Below are 6,575 nucleotides of genomic sequence, written 5' to 3'. Positions count from 1 at the left end.
TCAGACCCGGTCTCAGCTGGCCGGGTCCAGGCCTGGGCAGCAACTGACTTTCATCTGATCTGAGTTGGCAGAGCCCGCGGGGGCCCGCGGCGGGATTGGGGGGTTCCTCAACACCTTTAAGTCAGCTCATTCCTGATTCTCTCTATGGCTCGCCCAAGGAAGGAGGGAGCAGAATGAAGGAGTGTGGCTGGGTGGTGGTGCCTTCTTTGCTGCGGGGAGCCCCAGGGCAAAGGGAGGAGAGAACAAGAGAATAAGATACCCCTTGGAATGTCCAGGAAGTGAAGTGACCTTGGCATTATGGTTATGGGTGCGGATAACCAAGGTTAGGGGGCTGGGGGGTGTCTGGAGGATTGGCTCTCTTGGGCGCCCTTACCACAGAGGGTCCAGACCTTTCTTTCCGCCGAGGCTTTGGATGCCTCCTCGGCTAGGTGTAGCCCCGGTTTTCATGGGCCCCAGGTAGGCGGGTCAATGAAGACTGGGCGCAGACATCCTGGGAAGATTCAGGGGGAGCCATCTAGGGAAAACAAAATGATTTACTTCTTGGACCGAGTTCTGCCTTGTCAAGACGAACTCTGCTCGCGGCTGCTCGAGATACACTGTCGAACCACCAATATTTTACATTTACGACCTCTCCATCGTCCTAACTTCTTTAATGATTTTTTTTTTTCTTAAAATCCATGAACTGGCTCCCACAGGACACTGCCAGGAACCCTCAGAGAGGTTGTCCAAGCTTCTCGTGACCTCAGAGACTGGTGAGTTTCCCAGCGCTTCTGTTTCCGCATCTCCCTTTTCTGTCCATTGCCTTGAGGCTGGGGCCACGCGTGCTCAGGCAGCCTTGCAGAGAAGATACCAGCCACCAGCCTGGGGACACGCCTCTGCCTTTCCCCCACTTGCCCTGTGCCACATACTGTGTGCAGTGGGACTGCTGGGAGCTTTTCCAACCCAAAGAAGGGAAGCCCCAGAGCGCACGCTGACCGTCTGGTCTCTGCGGTCAGACACTGTGGGGTCTGAATCTCAGGTCCCCTTACTAGCAGTTTGACCTTGGGCAAGGTGACCTCTCTAAGCCTCCGTTTTTCAGCTGCCAAGTGGAGTTGTTTGGAGGGCCAAGGGCAATAAAGCATGTGGGGGGGCTCAGCACCCCACAGTGGACGTGAGCTATCCTTTTGGTCAAGGAGCAGCTTGTAGGCTGTCCTGTGGCTTTCATTCTTCCAACCCCCAGTCTGTTACTGCGCCTCCATCCACTTTCCTCCAGGCTCTGGTCTGGATCCGTAAAGCAAGGCGATGGGACTGGACCGTGCCCTCATTCTCAAACCCTTCATCTCCCAGAAGAGAGTGGGCACATAGAGCGGGTGAGATGTGGTTGGCCCCAAGCCCCGACCTGCTGCCCCAGATGCGTTCCCTTCCACGAGACCCTCCTGTGCAAGGCTCCGCCATTGCCACGTGCCAGAAGCTCCCCGAGGGCAGGACGATGTCGGGTCCAACCAGCATTGCATCCTGAGCCCCTCCCCCAGTGCCCAGCGGGTAGCAGCTCCTCCAGGACTCAGTGACTGTTCACACTGGCCATGGCCATGGAGCTCTGCTCTCTTCCTTCTGGGCAGGTTCCTTTCTTCCCCTGGGCCCTTCCTTCCTTCCGGATTTTTCTTTTCTTTGCCTTTCCTTTCCCTTCCCTTCTCTTCTCCTCTCCTCATTTCTTTTCTCTTAAGCTTCTGGAGTTCTGTGCAATAACAGGTAACAGCTTGAGACCAACCTAAGCCATGGGGGACTCTCTCCCCACGCCCCCTGCCTTTGTAGCGTCACTGAAAACAAGGAGCCCACTCATTACCCTCCAACCAATGATGCCCCTGAACCCCGCATTCATCTGCTCATTTCTTCGCTCTGTAAACGTGCACTGAGGGCTCGGGGCGGCTGACCTGGGTTGGAATCTTGGCTCAACCCCTTAGCAGCTGGAAGAACTTCGTCGAGAGACTTGACCACACTGCTCCAGGGTTCCTCATCGCTGAGAGGAGAGAAGAGCGCCCATCTCTCCCATGAGGGGTCCACGGTGAGGAGTCGAGACAGAAGGAATGCCCGGCACTTAGCGTGTGCCTGGCACATAGTAGGTCCTGCAAATATGGCAGGGATTTTCATGAAGGGTAAGACTCTGTGTGAGGACCGCAGTGGCTGCAGCTGAATTTGAGTCTCTGTAAAGATTTCTGTAACAGCTAAAGGATTCCGTAGGACCATCAGCCAATTTTGGTTCCTAAATAACACAATCCCTGAAGTTTTCGGACATGCTGTCCATCTACAGAGCACTGGACTGGAGGCGCGGTCTCCTGCGGGACCTGCCATCCTCATTCCACTCATGAAAATCAAAACTCAGAGAGGTTGTGCGCCTTTCTTCAGGTCACAGAGCAGAGCCATGTGGTCCACCAGAGAACCTCAGACTCAGTTCTGAGCACCTCCCTCGACCGCTCCCCTACTCTGCCTTACAGCAGCCCCCAACCTCCACCCCTTGGTAATACCTTTCCCTTACACTGGGGTAGCCTGGGACCTTCTCTGGCACCCATGGATGGTCAACTAACATTCTAAGGGGCTGAGATGCATTCCCCCACCCTCAAGACCCACCATTGCAGGGGGTCATGCTAGAGACCCTACTGATGCCCCTTTCGTGACAGCAAGGAATGAAAACCATCTGTGGGGCCCAGCATCTTTAGGGGATGCCGAGGGAGAAGGACCATGCCAATGTGTTTGGAAAAGAAGGACTGGATTTGGCGACACCTGCCCATGGCTCCCCTGACAAGGACCCATTGAGACCTGTAGCCATGTCCCTAAGTCCTGGCCCCGAGTGGAGGAGTCCTCCCAAGCAGTCCCACCAGCCCTGCCACCACCCTGGCACCTTTCCAGGTGGGTCCTGGGAACAAATCTGGGCTCTGAGTAATGGAGGTAGGGACCACCTGCCTGGCCTACAGCCCCCCGCCCCTCAGTTCTCCTGGAGCCCCTCCTCCCCCTCCTCAAACCCATACCCAGCCGCGTGGGGCTCAGCCTGCGGCAGGCCCAGAGCTAAGGGTTTTGACTTACAGCATTGCACTGAAGCCTCCCTCTGCCCCTTTGAGACAGTCTGTCATCAGCCCCATTCTACCGGTGGTCTGACGAAGGCTTGGAGAGGTTTGTGCAACCCTGCCCTCAGCACCCAGGCCTGTGCTGGGCAGTGCCCAGGAAATGTCTGCGGGAGAAATAAAAACACGACCAAGAGAGTGGCTGAATGAAAGAGAAGAGGTCCTTTCAGTGGGGGGCCAACCACAGGCCAGCCACGGTCTGCAGAGTTTCCCCGAGTTAGCTTGTTTAATCTCTGCTGCAGTCCTATGGGCAGGTACAGCGATCATCACCTCGACACAAAACAAGACCCAAGGAGATTAAGTGACTCCCTCGGGGCACACGGGTCGCTGGCAGTGGGGCCGGGAGTCAGCCCCAGACTGTCTAGCTGCAGAGCCCACCTTGTGACTGATCTCAGCCGTGGGGGTAAGTGAGTGGGTGTGGGGGTGGATGAGGGTTTGGGGGTCCAGGAGCTCTGCCCCCTGGGTCTCTCTCTGCCTCTGCAGCACCGGTGTTCCCAGCTGGCAACCAAGCAAGGGGAAGCGTTTCCTCTAAGTCCTGACCGTTCTCCCAGGCACATTCCCACCGTTACCTACACAGGGAATTAAGACTCAAATCCTCGTTTGACACGATGCAGAAGGATGCTAAGTACTTAAGCGCTAATTAATTAGTGAGCTGTACCCGCCGCCACCAGCCGCTGGAGGAAACCTCAAACAGACCCCCAGAGCGAGCGCCAGCGCTCTCCCTGCCACGGAGGCCAAGGCACCGGCCAAGTATAGGGGACAGAGAGGAGGGGGCTCCATGGGCAGCCCCAGGTCCAGCCTCTGCAGAGAAGGGGTTCCAGGCCAGGTCTGAGCCCTGTCTTCGGGTCTTCAGAACCCCGTGGGAGCTGGAGTTCTGGGACCCTGTCGTGGCCAGAGCCCTGAATGTGACTCACCCGTGATGAACAAGCCTGAGTTTGTCTGACTTCACAACAGGCTCTCAAAGGAAAGCGAGATTCCAGGGGCCACACTGACCCCCCACATCTGGGGAAATTTCTGGGACCCTTTAGATAAGCCGGGAGAATCTTCTTGCCCCAAACCAGCCGGTACGTGTTTGTCAGGGGTGGGACCTCCAGTCGTCCGGGCCTCCCAAGACGGGTAGGCAAGGGCACCATAAAGCCAGCCACACGGAGGGAACAGTTAAAGACAGGGCTCTCTCCACCTCTCTTGACCTTGGTCTTACCCTCTGTAGTTGGCCAAGGTCAATCTCCCAGATGGGGCCAAGAGTAACTGAAAGCTAGGGCTTTGGAAACCCACTGGGTTTACCTCGCTGCACTGCCCCTTCCCAGCTGCATGACTTCACGCAGGTCAATTTCTGAGCCTCCGTTTTCTCAGCTGTGAAATGGGCCTCCCGGTCGCCGTCACTCAATAAATGGTGGCAGTGGTAGTAGCGGATGTGGTCAGCCTCCTCCTCCTCATCTCCAAGGAGTCATCCCTGTGGACTCTCAACGCTCGGAGCCCTGCAGGGTGACCAGCCATCCTGGTTTGCTCCAGACTCTCCCAGGTCTAGCACTGACAGTCCCATCACAAGAAACCCCACAGTCCAGAGCAAACTGGGGCAGTCTGTCAACTCCCTAGTGCCCTCGAGAGGGTGGAAACAGAGGGAGGTCTGGTGTTGGGGGGAAATCCTGCTTTCCCCATAATAACTCCTCTCAAGTCAGGGCTTCCTCGGATCCCAGCCCCTGAGGGCCCCTCCCCAGAGGTGGCTGGACTTGGGAGGGGTGGACAGGGGGACCCGGAGTCCCCGGGGAAGAATCTGTAGGCATCAGGGCCCTGGGACCAGGGCTGCAGCTCTGATAATACCCCAACCTGCGTCAGCTGTCCGTCCCGCCTCCTGGAATATTTGCTCAGCAACCAGCCCAGAAACAGCATTGTTCAGGACAAAAATACAAAACACTGGGTTGGGGCTTGTTGTTTTTTCTTTGCTGTCCAAATTCCTCTGGGCCCTGGGGAGGGGAGCCCGCGTCTCTGCGCCGCCACCCCAAGGACAGGCAGAGGCAGGAGCTGGCCCGCCCGGGTTCTGTTCCCCACCTGGACCCCCAGGAGCAAGGGAACAGGTCCTCAGGCTCCCAGGGTGCGCAGAAGGAGGAACTTCAGCCCGGTAGCAGAGGCAGGACAGTATCTGGTTAAGCTGGAGTAGCTGTCCCTCCTGGTGCTTTTATTGAAGCCTCGCACCTCGCAACCCTGCAGGAAGGAAGTCTCAGCCCATTTTACAGAGGAGGAGGTTGAGGCCCAGAGCATTCAGCAGAGGCAACATCTAAACCAAAGCCGGTTGTGGCGGGGGTGAGAGAGGGAATGGCTTATGTGGCATCTCAGAGGAGGCGGTCTTCCCAGAAGTGGGCCTCCTCTTTATACCTGTTTGCTCATGAAACACCTTTACAGAGGGCTGAGAAAGCAGCCTGGGGGAACTGGGGGGGTGGGGGGGCTTCGCCCTTTCTCCAGAATTCTCGGGCCCTCAGAGAGCATGGCTTCCTTCTGTGCCCAGTGCCCACCCTCCCCCCTGCCCCATCCAGGAGCCCCCTGCTCAGCGCCCAGGTAGGACGCCCCAGGGCCCAGCCCTCTCCCCCTTGCCTGTGCACAGGAGGGAGGGCGGGAGGCGGGCCCAGCTCACCGTCCAAGGCTGGCGGCTTGGCATGCAAATGGGCGTGGAGCAGAGACAGAGTGTGCCCGGAGACAGGTGCGTGCGACCGACGGAGGCCGGGCAGGGCCAGGCTGGCTGCCGGACACCCTTCCTGCTCCAGACCCTCGGAATGCATCACCTTCCCTGTCTTCAGAGCAGCTCCTTGAGGTCAACTCATCCTCATCCCCACGTTCGGGAAACAGAGGGAAGGAAACTGAGGCTCGGGAAGCCAGATAAATGACAATCGTCACTTAGTGGCGTGGCATGGGCTCAGGCCTGTCTGACCCGCAACTTGGCATAACCCGGATCTGCCCTGCGGTGTTAAGAGACGGCTCTGGGGTCAGGCCTGTCAGGGTCCAATCCTGACTCGCTCATGGCTGTCACATCAATATGTCACTGGTCTGTGCCTCTGTTTCCTCACCTGGAAGATGAGGCAATGACATGACCTCCTTACAGGTGATCACGAGGGCCAGTAAGCTAGTGCTGGGCACATAGCCGGTGCTTGGCGGAGGGTGGCCATGCTGTCACCCCTGTAGCTCGAGTAAGAACATTGTTACTTTATGACCCAGGCTGCCTCTTTGAAAGCAGCGAGGCTGGCAGGGGTCCCCCAGGGCTGGGGCTCCGTGGGCTGGGGATCCCGCAGCACACGCACACCTGGTCCTCTACATGCTCTCCCTCCCCCCGTTTCTTGGAAAGACTTTTCTCATCCTCGGCCCCCAGTTCTGGACGATTCTAAATGCCCTGGTCTTGCCAGGACCACTCAAGACCACCTTGCCTGTGGCCTGAGCACGTGCGTCCGGACGCACCCCTGCTCTCACAGGTGCCCACCACCCTTCCCTGGG

At 57.8% G+C, this 6,575-nt stretch overlaps 1 long non-coding RNA gene across 1 annotated transcript; it reads right to left on the bottom strand.

Moving 5' to 3' along the window:
- Positions 1-589: 589 nt before the first annotated feature.
- On the bottom strand, positions 590-3,932 carry LOC116567316. The gene is made up of 3 exons (XR_004276186.1): positions 3,669-3,932; positions 3,058-3,202; positions 590-2,192 (listed from the first exon to the last, which is right to left on the bottom strand). It is a non-coding gene; the product is annotated as an uncharacterized LOC116567316 (long non-coding RNA).
- Positions 3,933-6,575: the final 2,643 nt, after the last annotated feature.

The sequence above is a fragment of the Mustela erminea genome, chromosome 10 (genome assembly GCF_009829155.1).
Source record: "Mustela erminea isolate mMusErm1 chromosome 10, mMusErm1.Pri, whole genome shotgun sequence".
Taxonomy (NCBI): domain Eukaryota; kingdom Metazoa; phylum Chordata; class Mammalia; order Carnivora; family Mustelidae; genus Mustela; species Mustela erminea.
Note: the sequence above shows the minus strand (reverse complement) of the source record. Positions and strands in the feature narration are given on the sequence as shown.